This window comes from Pelmatolapia mariae, linkage group LG12 (genome assembly GCF_036321145.2).
Source record: "Pelmatolapia mariae isolate MD_Pm_ZW linkage group LG12, Pm_UMD_F_2, whole genome shotgun sequence".
Lineage (NCBI taxonomy): Eukaryota > Metazoa > Chordata > Actinopteri > Cichliformes > Cichlidae > Pelmatolapia > Pelmatolapia mariae.
Genome location: NC_086237.1, coordinates 8,183,662 through 8,195,703, shown reverse-complemented (window position 1 = coordinate 8,195,703; position 12,042 = coordinate 8,183,662). Strand labels below are relative to the sequence as shown.

Sequence of the window (12,042 nt, the reverse complement as noted above, 5' to 3'; positions counted from 1 at the left end):
AAATACTAGACAAAGATAACCTGAGTAAATACAAAATGCATTTTTTTTCTAGGTGAGAAGCTCAGCATTGCAAACTGAGCATTGCACCAGAAAAGACCACACACAGACACAACTCCTGCATTCATCCGTACAAATGGCCGGTAAACGACCTTAGTACAGAGTCAGGGCTTGTATCTGTGCTCTGGCCCTTGACCTCAGACCCTATAATCCTTCTCACATAACTTTTGTGTTGCTACAGTTGGCGCTCTGTATCTCTGTGCTTGCCAACTGCTTCAGAAAAGTTGACAGTGCAGATTCAACACTTCAGCTCTCAGGATCTGTGTAATATACATAAGATCTAAAATGTTCCAAGATGGCACAGAATGTTAACAACCTTTTCTGCACTGCACTAAAAAACAAATAGAACATGTCAAGGACAGTAAACCATTTCCTCCTGACTGGCTGCCCACAAAAAACTCAGGGCTTAGAGTGAATAAGAATTTTACCACAAGGGAGCCAGCTAAGCTACAGTAAAGGAACGCAAGGTTAAATGCTAAGCTTCCTCCATGTCCTTTGGTTCCGAGGAGAAACGATGATCTGTGCCGACAGGAATTAATAACCAGTGGTTTGGAAAGTGAAACTGGCAGCTAGTATAGCTGAGTGAACACAGTTGTCCGGTCCATTTCCAGACACAGGAGTGTCTAGTATGAAGTGGGTGACCCTCCTGGGTGAACTGACCCCTCTGAGACCTGACCTTACTCAGTGGTAATGGGGGAGAAAGCAATGCCAAAAGGACACCCAAGAGAGTCTAGGTTACAAGACTCCCATCTTTCAACTCATTCTTTCCAACATCGGGTTAGAAAAACAGAAGGTGGGAAAATTGGGCTGTACTACCACTACAAGCCTTGACAGACAATAAACAGATGTTGCTCCAAAATTATAGGGCCATAAAGGCGACTGGCAAGCTAAGAATTAGAGTTCAAATTAAGGCACATTAGAAATAAAATAATAGGAAATTATTTCTATGTACAATTAAAAGAAATGAAAAAATAAAACTCTAATTAAACGAAAGACAAATACAAAATTGATAAAAGGAAAAAAGACCATTTAAACATGAAACCTTGAAATAAATGATTAAATAAGTACATAGTAAAATATAAGTAAATAATAGCCCCAAAATAAATAACTCACCTGAGAGCTGGTAAAGCCTTTAATCATACATATAGCTATATATCCATTTGATTGTTTAACAAAATATCCACCAAACAACTCCACAAGATATATAACCATAATCCTCTGAAGCTGTCATCAGTCACAACTAGTCCTAACCTTAAATTTAGGAGACAAATTGCAATAGATTTTGATCCATGCCAGATAGAATGATTATAGGCGAACATTAGCTTTGGGTGTTAAAGACCTTTCCTCATCTTTCTCACCAACAAGATGGTTTCTTTCCTTTTCCTGCATATGGCAACTATTGAAGATGAGAAATGTACACTGTCATCTTTGCACACAAGTTGTCTTTTGGCATCAGTGCTTTCACACCCTCACTGCTGTAATATTGGATACTGTGAACCTGCGTTTTACCGTTTTACTGAGTGACAAAATCCTCATAATGGGTCTCAGGGAGACTAGTTGTTTATTAGTTACATTGTACTTCCACTTTTATTTACTGGTTAGGTTGAGACACTATAAACTACTTGGTTAGACTGAGGGTTTGAGATCATATGTACTCCTTTAATTTGAGACCCAGCGCTTGTTATGTACCTCTGCAATCCCTGGGTTTGAGATGACGGTGCAAGAGAATTTGGCAGGTGAATAAGCTTCAGATCATCAAAGTCATTTTTAAATTAAACAAACAGAACTCAAGTAAATACAAAACGCAGTTTTTCAATGATTGTTTCATTTATTAATGATAACAATTATCCAAACCTACCTCACCCATTGTGGAGAAGTATTTGGCAGTAAGTATTTCACATTGACGTGGAGGACTTTGGGTGAATTTTAAAAATTCAGCAGCACTAGAGGGTTTTTGAGTATGAAGAGTTGGATTTAGGCCCAGCCTTTGACTAGGTTTATTTGTACTGTGTTTTAGATCATTGGGCTTCTGTGTAACCCAAGTATGCTTAAGCATCAGGGCACAAAGGGATGACCAAACATTCTCCTTCAGGATTAATGGACTGATTCTACTACTCTCCCAGAGTACTCAAAGCGCTCTATACAACATGCCACTTTCACCCAATCACACAAGCACTTTCTTCTAAGCTTTTTTTTAGTGCTTCCTAGCTAACATTCATACACATTCATACTCTCCATCAGAGAGCAACTTGGGGTTCGTATATTGCCCATGGATACAGGAGGAACCAGGGATCGAACCACTAACCTTCCAATCAGTAGATGACTTGCTGTACCTCCTGAGCTACAGCCACCCACTGGATTGTGGTAAAGATCATCAGTTCCATCAGTTATGGCAGGTCACCCAGATCCTGAAGCAGGAGAGCTTCACACTACTCTCACCATGTTTCACTGCTGTTGTGGTGTTCTTTGTATGAAATGCTGTGTTAGCTTTACACCAGATGTAATAAGATGAAAACCTTTCAAGTCTTTAAGTCAGTCCACAGAATATTTTCCCAAAAGTCATCAAAAATGTTTTCTGGCAAATGCGCGATGAGCTTTTGTGTTCTTTTTGGTCAGCAATAGCTTTTGCTCTGTAACTCTCTCCTGCATGCCATTTTTCCAGTCTCTTGCTTTTTGCTGAATCATAAACACTGACCTCAACTGAGGGAAGTGAGGTCTACAGTTGTCAGTTCTCTGGTGTGGGCTTAATGTAATGTTGCACCCACAGGCTGGATCGTAACATGAATGAAGGCTTGATCTGATTTTAGACCTCAGAGTTTTCCAGTTAGCTTTCATGGAAACAAACAAAGTAAAGATATACATGACTTTTTGCAACCTATTTATGTAATTTGATGTCCTTTACATTTACTTTTCTAAATGCTGCACCGAGAAATTTTTTTAATGGTTGTGTTTTGGTCTGTTTGATCAAGCTAAGCTGTGCTAAGTGCTCAGAGCTAAAGAACACTAGAAAAAGGTTATAATAGAAGCAAAGATTGATGTGCTTGTAAGTAAGCTAAATGAAGTAAAACAAATAATAGAAAAATATACAACCACTCAAATCTAAAGAAAGTGCACACAAAATAAATAAAAAATGAAATTGTATTATGCATTTAAGGAGGATCAAGATGTGTTAAATTTGTAGCCTGTTCTCACTATACTGTGGACAAAGTGCTTGTCTGATTGCCACACAGCCTCTGAAACCCCTCCCCCACACATCTTTCTGATGTCAGAAGCCTGGGGGGCTGCAACGCACAATTTTTGCCACATTCTGAAATTGACAATCCGACAGGTTCTCACCTCACACAGTGATATGCCAGCTGTGCGGAGGTGAGACTACTTTCAAGCATACTAGGCCTTTAGCAGCAGGCAGGTTTGCATTCAGCACCTTGATGAGGCAGTATCGCTTGGATCAAGCGAGACGATGAAAATGTCCTGAAATATCGCGACACATTTACTGTTCAGTCAGTCAGTTGGGGAAAAAAAAAATCCATCTCCCTGAGATAATTGTAATAAAGTGTGAAGATTATTTTGCTGGTTCAAGTATAGCATCTCTCTGAAATAATTGTGGATGGTGAAGTGATATTTGAAGGAATCCAGCATATTGCACAGAAATATAGTCAGAAATTGCTGGAAAAATCAGGTTTGAAGGAAAATGAACCATATTTAATGCAGGATGCATTCACGTTACTAGCGTATTATATCAGTTATGAGTTTCTGTAAGCAAATGTTCAGCCTGCACTGGTGTTTTACTTGAAAAAACAAATCTCTAATTCCAACACTGGACAGCTTGTCAGTGCCTGGAGGCTGTCAAGAGGTAACTAAGATAGTGGAGAACACAGTTATTTATTCATTTATTTATTGCTTTATCTATGTAGTAGTAGTATGTGTAACAGCATGGATGCTTGCAAAGACGAATCTCTTCTATTTTAAGCCTTACAGAGGAGTCCCTATAGAATAGTATGGTAGATCCCACTCTGTGTCTCCTCGCTGAACCCGAGCTTGTATTTGACATCACACAGGTGGAGACAGATACGCAGTTAGTGTATATGTCAGCCTGCATTGCTTTGTAGATTAATGTGTCTGCAAGTTCAGAGAATTTCTGCAAGCCTATAAAACCTAAGCTACAGTAATATAGCTTATGGCTTGAATATGATGTGATTTGTGCCACAAACCATAACAGAAGCATAAGCTGCTGGATTCAATCTGACAACGAGGCAATAAGGTTGATATTTTACTATCAGGGGCGCACTGCACCATCGTTAGAGGAGTTTAAGTTTTTGTATCTCTCTTCCCCAGCACTCTTACTGCAGAGCTGATGTGCAACCTGGGACACATTTGAAGAACAACACCTTCAGCAACTTCAGTAGGAAAATAAAGGTATAGCATGCCAAGAACAAATAGTTGAATATGACCAACATGACTAAACAGAGAACAAGCATTACTTTTAATCAATGAATAAAAAGTAACATCTTATTTTTCTCTGTGAATAAAAACTAAATAATACAAAGAACTGGGAACAGGAAACATTGATTTATTTACTGGCTTCAGTCATATTGTAGGTGTTGTGGTAAACTTTTTGATTTACCATCATTCAGTTTTTAGCTATGGTCTTAATCTTTGGATATTCACCAAATGACTGAGTGGTTGAAATTAGGTTTTTTTTTTTATATGTCGTGAGCTCTAAGCCAATCCACTAGGAGTTTATGAGCATGTCAGACAGGTAGGAAGCTCCAGAGGAGACCCAGAACACACCACTGTATTTCATCTACCCTTGGAAAACTTCAATGACCCAAAAGAGGACCTTAAATCTTTTTGCTGGGTATGGGGACATGCCCAGCCTTCCGTGCGTGCTTCTGCTGGCTCCATTTAGATGAAGCCCGATATTGTGATTGCAATCAGTTTGACTGCATTAAGCCTTAGGTTGTTTGACATTTCCACCTGAAACAAACATCCAAAAACTCAGTAACAGCTTTACAAACTGTGAGCCAAAATAAACAACATTGGGTTTTACAGATAAGAGACACTTGGGGGAATTCTGAAACACAATAAATCTTCTTATCCTTACTGCATGTACAGAGGGAGATTTGGAAATCTGCAAAAAGCACTCTTGTAAAAATAAATGAATAGATGATGCTGGTGTTATTTTATTCTTTTTAAAAACAGCTCAGCTACTCAATCCAATTTGATGTAACTAAATCGAAGCAGAAAAATGCTACCTCCATATCAGTTTTATTAGTAGTAGGTGGCCAATTCAGTGAATGTACCATGCTAAGCAACCTCCGAAAAATGGGTCAGGTTCAAATTTTTATTAAATGAAGCCTGATAGTGGAGCCTCCAGGGTGAGAGCTTTTAAAAGACAAACCCACAACTCCATATGAAGGTTTCAGTCAGAATAAAGAGGCGTGATTCAAATTTCATAAACTGATCCATATAAATTGAAATTTGAATGAAAACGTGAACCCTGTAAAATGTTTTGACATCATCTGTGCTCTGTGGATATGTCCCCCCTGCACTGCCAAGCCTTGGTTCAAATGTGTTCACTGACTGCAAAAATCAGGCTCTATAGAAATCTATGAGGGAGTGTCCTATAGGTCCAGTAAACACTTTCCTGGTGTGTTTATGTCTGTTGTTAGTTTCAAATCTAAGTGAATATGAATTGTAAATATGGCCCCTACTGTACTAAAAATGGATGAGGTATGCTTAAGGATGGACGCCTCCTGTTATTGACAAGATCCTACTGCAAGTGTTTCTCTGTTTCAGAGTAAGCTCCAAACCTCACATATGATATCCGATTTACAGCAGGTGTATTAAAACAACCATGGTTGGTGGTTTGATCTCTGGCTCCTTCTGTTTGCGTGCCAAAGTATCCTTAGGCAAGATCCTGAACCCCACATTGCTCTCTCATGCATTCATTGGAGTGCAAATGCACTTAGGCATAGACTATGTGTGAATGAGGCAAGTTGTATAAAGTGCTTTGAGTGCTTGAGTAGAAAAACATTATATAAGAAGCAGGTCCATTTACCAATTTCACATAACAGTTGGTAACATATGCTTATATGCAGTCTATGATGTATCCACTTCCCTGTTTGACAGCTGCTTTTATTTCAACAATTGTGTATATTCAACTTAGGTTTCTGGATGTACTTTCAACATTTGAAATGCAAGTAAAAATCTGGCTGTGCCGCATATGTGTTGTCAAATTGCCAAAAATGTTGTCTTCATTTCAGCACATGTTCACACAATAACTCAGACTTCTGTTGATGTGGGCAAGGGAGGGCATCTTCACAGACAGCTTCTAGTTGAAGCTAGAGAGCTCCCCAGCCATTCACGCCCAGCATCTCTTTATGGTTGCTTTACCACAGTCTGTCTGGGCAAAAGGGTTTAAGCCTATGTCTTTTCCTCTTTTGTCTGCTCTCCTGGGGGACATGAATGGGAGGTTGGGGTCTGAACAAAAGGCAGATCATGGGTCTACTGGGGGGGACAAATGAGCTTAGTTTGGGTAATGGCAGCCAAAAGGAAAGGGAGGTCTGAAGAAGTATTGTGGCTCACCTAGGACCGGAACGGGAGGGGAGATGAGTTCTCCAGGATGAACAGCTGAGATTCTCCTTCCCACACTGCATATACTTAGTCACTATCTGACGACGACAACAACAGGGCCCGTACTGTCTACAGGGCAGAGGAAGGGAGCGAGTCAGTGAAAAGCAGTGAAAAGAAAGACCAGCTGATTGCATGTTTCTCCATGGCAACTCTTAGTCCCGATCAGAGATGTAGTCCTCATAAAAAGGAGGCTGAACTCTGACCCATAGTTGGTGATCATCATGACACACTTAAAACACCCGTATATCATTACGCTCAATTCAAAACAATGACCTTATACACAAGAGTTTATATTACCGCAACACACGAGAACGTAGGAATACTAATTTCGGATGTGCTTAAGGATTTAAAGCATTTGAATCCATGTGTACACTTCTGCATTTCAGTCTCATATGCTGCTGTATTTTCCTTCACCAGTACAACCTGTGAGGTGCCAGACCCCCTTTTTCCTTGGATCAAGACCTTTTTGTTCAAAGGAGATGGAGCTGAGATTTTTCTAAATGTCACCTTATCACAAATGCCATTTAAATTCCATCCTTCTTTCCACCTTTGCTGCTTCTCACTTTCTTTTTTGTTGAAAAAAAAAAAACCCATTCCTTCTTCCCCCCTCATGCACACTCCACACCATCCCTATGTCATTTTCCCCATCTCCCTTGTGGGTTTCCTTGTCTGCTGCTGTTGTTGCTTGCTTAAAAGCTTTTCTCTTTTCTCTGTTGCACATCTTGCAGACAGCAAGTCAGAGAAGAAGTTACACTTGCTTAGAGCATTCCAAGAAGAACCAGGCTGTCCTCTCTTCCAGGGTGTGGTAAAATTGCAGTTATCTCATAAGATGTTTTTCACCCATGAATAATTGCTGGAGAATCAGGTTGCGATAGGAAATTATGGGTTTCAGACGCACTAACACTACTGAAAATACTGTACAGTTTAGCTGAGTGAGCTGCTTCATTAGAGGATATAGGACCAAGAACTAGCTAGCTCCATCCAAATATCAGTAGCATCAATACCAATGCTGGTATTGATATCTGATTTATACTAGCGCGATAGGCTCAATACTTTGTTTCTATCCTCAGTTTGTAGTCTGGTGAATTGTGTTGAATAAATCTTTTTTTTTTTTTTTGAAAATGAAAAAATATACATCAAACATGCACTATGAAAACAGTCTGAACCTTTTTGTGTTGACTGTCACATCTGTTCTATTTATAGCACATTTAAATAACAGAAGTTAACCCCAAGTGCTTTAGAGACGGGTACATTTAATTCCAGCTCTCCAAAAGACCAATTATCAAACTACATGCAAAATGGAAAGGTGTATTTTGTTATATTGGCCAATTATTGTGGAAAATGAAAAATAGAGTGATTTAGTGGTAATTAAAATGTTTTCAGAATTTACAATTTAATGATTTATCTCATAAATCATGACAGAATGCTCTCCCATACATAAGTTGCCTTTATTTGTTAAAAGTATCAGTATCGGTACTGGCATTAATGCTGGCTCTGTATTTACTTGGTATCAGATTGATACCAATATTTGCAGTACTGCACAGAACTACTGGTTAGTGTGTTGATGGATGATGATCTTAGGGGTTGATAATAATCAGAGTGATCAGCAGTAGCTTCCCAATGTAATTCTTCCTCAATTTAAGTCTACTTTCTGTTTGTTCATGTTGGAAATGGGGAAAAAATGTATCTTTCTCTGTCACTCTCATCAGTATCAGTAACGCTGTTGAGTTTGGGCAATGTGCATTGTAGTGGATGGATAGTGTAGCCTCATAGTTATCGTAGGTGGTAACCCTGAGCCTACATTTTGAAGAAAGGCAAAATGAACTTTTTTGGGGGAAAAGAGAAACATTTTTTATGGATGTACTGTAGAATAATTACAGTGATCCCTTGTTTATCGCGGGAGTTGGGTTCTAAAAAAACCCCGCGATAGGTGAAATCTGTGAAGTAGCCAACTTTATTTTTTACAGTTATTATAGATGTTTTAAGGCTGTAAAACCCCTCACTACACACTTTATCAAACAGGTATTAACTTTTTCACACTTTTCTCTCTTGTTTAAACACTCTCAAAGTTCAAATCTTCGTAGAAAAATAAGTCCAGATTTATACAATGAAACCAAAGGAACCCGCAGGTGCCTTTGATGGTGCAAAATGTTTCGTCGACATTGTTGTGTTTGTTGGGGAGAAAACTTACAAACATACAGTGCAGACCTTCAGAGTCACACTGCTAGCGATCGAAGATTTATGTAAATTTGACAAGCTGAACGCATTCTGTACGGCACGAGATTGATTGACAATGGTCTACAGCCAATCAGAACGCAGAACACAATGCGCTGTAACAGAAAAAAAAAAATACACTAAAAAAATCCGCAAAACAGCAAGGCTGCTAAAGGTGAACTGTGTTACAGCGCAGGACCACTGTATATCATTTGTTTGCTGAACACCAAGATTGTAATGTCTAGAAAAGTCAAGGGACACAGTGCGCATGGATAAACGGTTATATATAGATCCCCAGTGTCCTTTGCAATCGGTATTGTGATGTACTGGTGTTCACATACTGCTATTTTTAATACTTACAGAATACGGGCAGTCAGGACTCTTTGGTATCACAGCACAAGATATTCTTCAGCATCATTTTTTAACTGTAAGGGTTAGCTGTGGGTGCCTTAAAATTGCTGGATCAAAAGCTACTGATGCCAATATTTATTTGAAGACCTATTCAATTCAATTCAATCCTATTTTATTTATATAGCACCAAATTACAACAACGTTTGGCTCAAGGTGCTTTATATTGTAAGGTAAACACCCTACAATTATACGTTTAACAATGGGTCTCTGAATCAAACTAAATAAATGTCTGTCCATTTTCTTTTGTTTATCAAATTTAGATTTACTGGAGGGTCATCTTTGTTGCCACAGGGCAAAAGGTGAGGTACACCCAGGTGTAGGGCTAACACATTTACACTTGTGGGCAATTTAGAATCATCAATTAACCTAACCCCACTAACTACCGTCTTTGGACTGTGGGAGGAAGCCAAAGAGAACGCAAACAGACACGGGGAGAACATACACCACACAGAAAGATGTCAAATCTTCTTCCTGAGAGGCAACAGTGCTAAGATCTGCACCTCTGTACCACCCATAATGATTCAGTATCAGTTTTCTGAAATTTTATGCTTAACCTCTTAACATCCATCATGTTATTTATAGCTCATATATGGTAACGGTTGGAATTGGGTTTACATATTATGTATGCATTACAATTTTTCTCTATTTACCTGCAGTGTCTCCTTTGAAAAAATAGCCTAAGGCTTCAGTATCAGCACTTTTTGGAGTGCCCAACCATGTTGTGAAAAGATGTTAAAGCTTTGCTATCAAAAATAATTCTGTATCTGGTGTTAATTGGTCCTCTCTGACTGCCTTGTGCTCCTGAATGACATGTAATAGCACCTAAACATATAAAAACACAGTTTAAAGTCGGCTATAAGGCTGTGATTTGGATGTCTGTGATGTGACTGATCGCTGATGGCGACCTTTGGGTGCAAAGCTTGGCTGGCAGGCTGACAGGTGATGTGTGAAGTGACATAAGATGAGCTACTGAATAATGGGCCCTTGTCAAAGCCTTTTCCTTTGCTTTAGAAGAGCTAACACACAAGCCAGAGCGGTCCAGGCTCCCATGATTGATGCCCACCTCGGGATCGGGCTCTGATAGGCTGTTGGTGGTCCCTGAATGTGAATTAAATGTAGCTCTTGTTTCAGTCATGTCACAGTGCCACAGCCATTCACAATATCTTCATCTGCTATACTGGTGGAGACATTAAAAAATGGCATGCTTTGTAAATCTATTTAAGCTCTGTGAGGATATCTGTTAGAGAAACTGTGGTGCAATGAATTTTAATGAGGACCATTCTCTTAGAAATACTTTGTAAGAGGTGTTTCTAATGGGAACTGAGACAGGGGGATGTTAACTTTTATAGCTTATCTCCACAGTTTATATTACCCAACAGTAGAGCTGGAAGCAGGAACACTCTAAGGAAGGCTTGTATTTATATTGCATCTCCTTTCATTTCCCTTTTTTATAAATGCATAAAAATCTTCTCCCTCTTTGTTTTTGTGTAAACAGTGAAGACGAAGCTTCATAATCTAGACTTTATGAGATTTTAAAGATGACCAGAATAAATAATTGTCTTTATTTAGTAAAGTCATTAGTGATTTTCCAGTGTAAATTTACTAGCGTGAATAAATCAGCTGTGAGCCAAAGAGCACAGCCTGTGGCTCTTGAGGAAACAGCTGTCCATCATAAGAGTGCAGCAGCTGGGAAGGATAAAGGTGAGAGGTGAGGGCAGGAAGGTCAGCACTGAGGAGAAGGTCTGTGGGACAATAGGTTGAAGTGTGGCCTTAAGATGAAGCAGCTGTGAATAGACCCAAATGCCAATTCCCTCTCTACATCCATTACCTTTTCTCAATCACTTTCAACAAGGAGTCATTAGAAGGCTATTCATTGTATCAACATTGTTCCAGTGTGGAAAAGGGCCGAGGTGACCAAGGTCTCTTAATGATGTAGAATATTCAATATTCTCTAGTCTTTGTCTTTGGACCACTGAAATATCTTTATTGTCAAACTGGAATCTAAGGATTTTATTTTTATATATATATATATATATTATAATAATAATATAATATATATATAATCAGTGGGTGGAGTCAAATTTCAGTTCAAAGGACAAACGACAGTTCAAAAGACAGATATCCTCAGCTGGTAACCATACACGCCCATTATTTGGGCATGTAAGACTATTAAAATAAGACCAAAATGCTTGGGTCATAGTGTGTTAAAAGCCAGGGCATAAAAATATGTCTTTAGTAGCGATTTAAATTGATCAAGTGTTTGTGCAGATCTAATATTTAAGGGAAGATTATTCCAAAGTCTGAGGATTCCCTCATAATTACACATATTTTTGTACTTTCTGAGGTTTTTTGTGCTGTTAATGTTTGGTTAGGCAAGTTGAGATGAGACGAGACGAGACGAGACGAGATGAACCTTTATTAGTCCAACAAGTGGGAACTGTTTTGGTCACGGCAGAAAGTAAAAGTTTAAGAGCAGTAAAAGTTAAGAAAAACACAATAGAATAGGATAAGATAAAATAGAATAACACACTATACAACAAGAATAAAATACTATATACAGTAGAATAAAGTACTTTACAAAATAGACTAAAACAGAATAAAATAGGAAAAGTTTGAGGCTTAGGATTAAACAGACTCATTAATGTTAGCTTGATGTTACAGTATTTAAAACAAGTGTTACTCATTTTCAGTAGCAAGTAGTTAGTCTGAACCTTTTGCAAGTAT

At 38.7% G+C, this 12,042-nt stretch overlaps 1 protein-coding gene across 5 annotated transcripts in view; it reads right to left on the bottom strand.

Moving 5' to 3' along the window:
* tncb (tenascin Cb) overlaps positions 1-12,042 on the bottom strand; it is a 106,396-nt gene that overhangs the window by 59,552 nt on the left and 34,802 nt on the right. For 3 of the 5 annotated variants that reach the window (XM_063488906.1, XM_063488900.1, XM_063488903.1), the window contains exon 2: positions 6,646-6,762. The exons of the other annotated variants lie outside the window; for them this stretch is intronic. The gene's annotated coding sequence lies outside the window, so the exon portion shown is untranslated. The remainder of the gene's footprint in view (positions 1-6,645; positions 6,763-12,042) is intronic. 5 annotated transcript variants of the gene reach the window in all.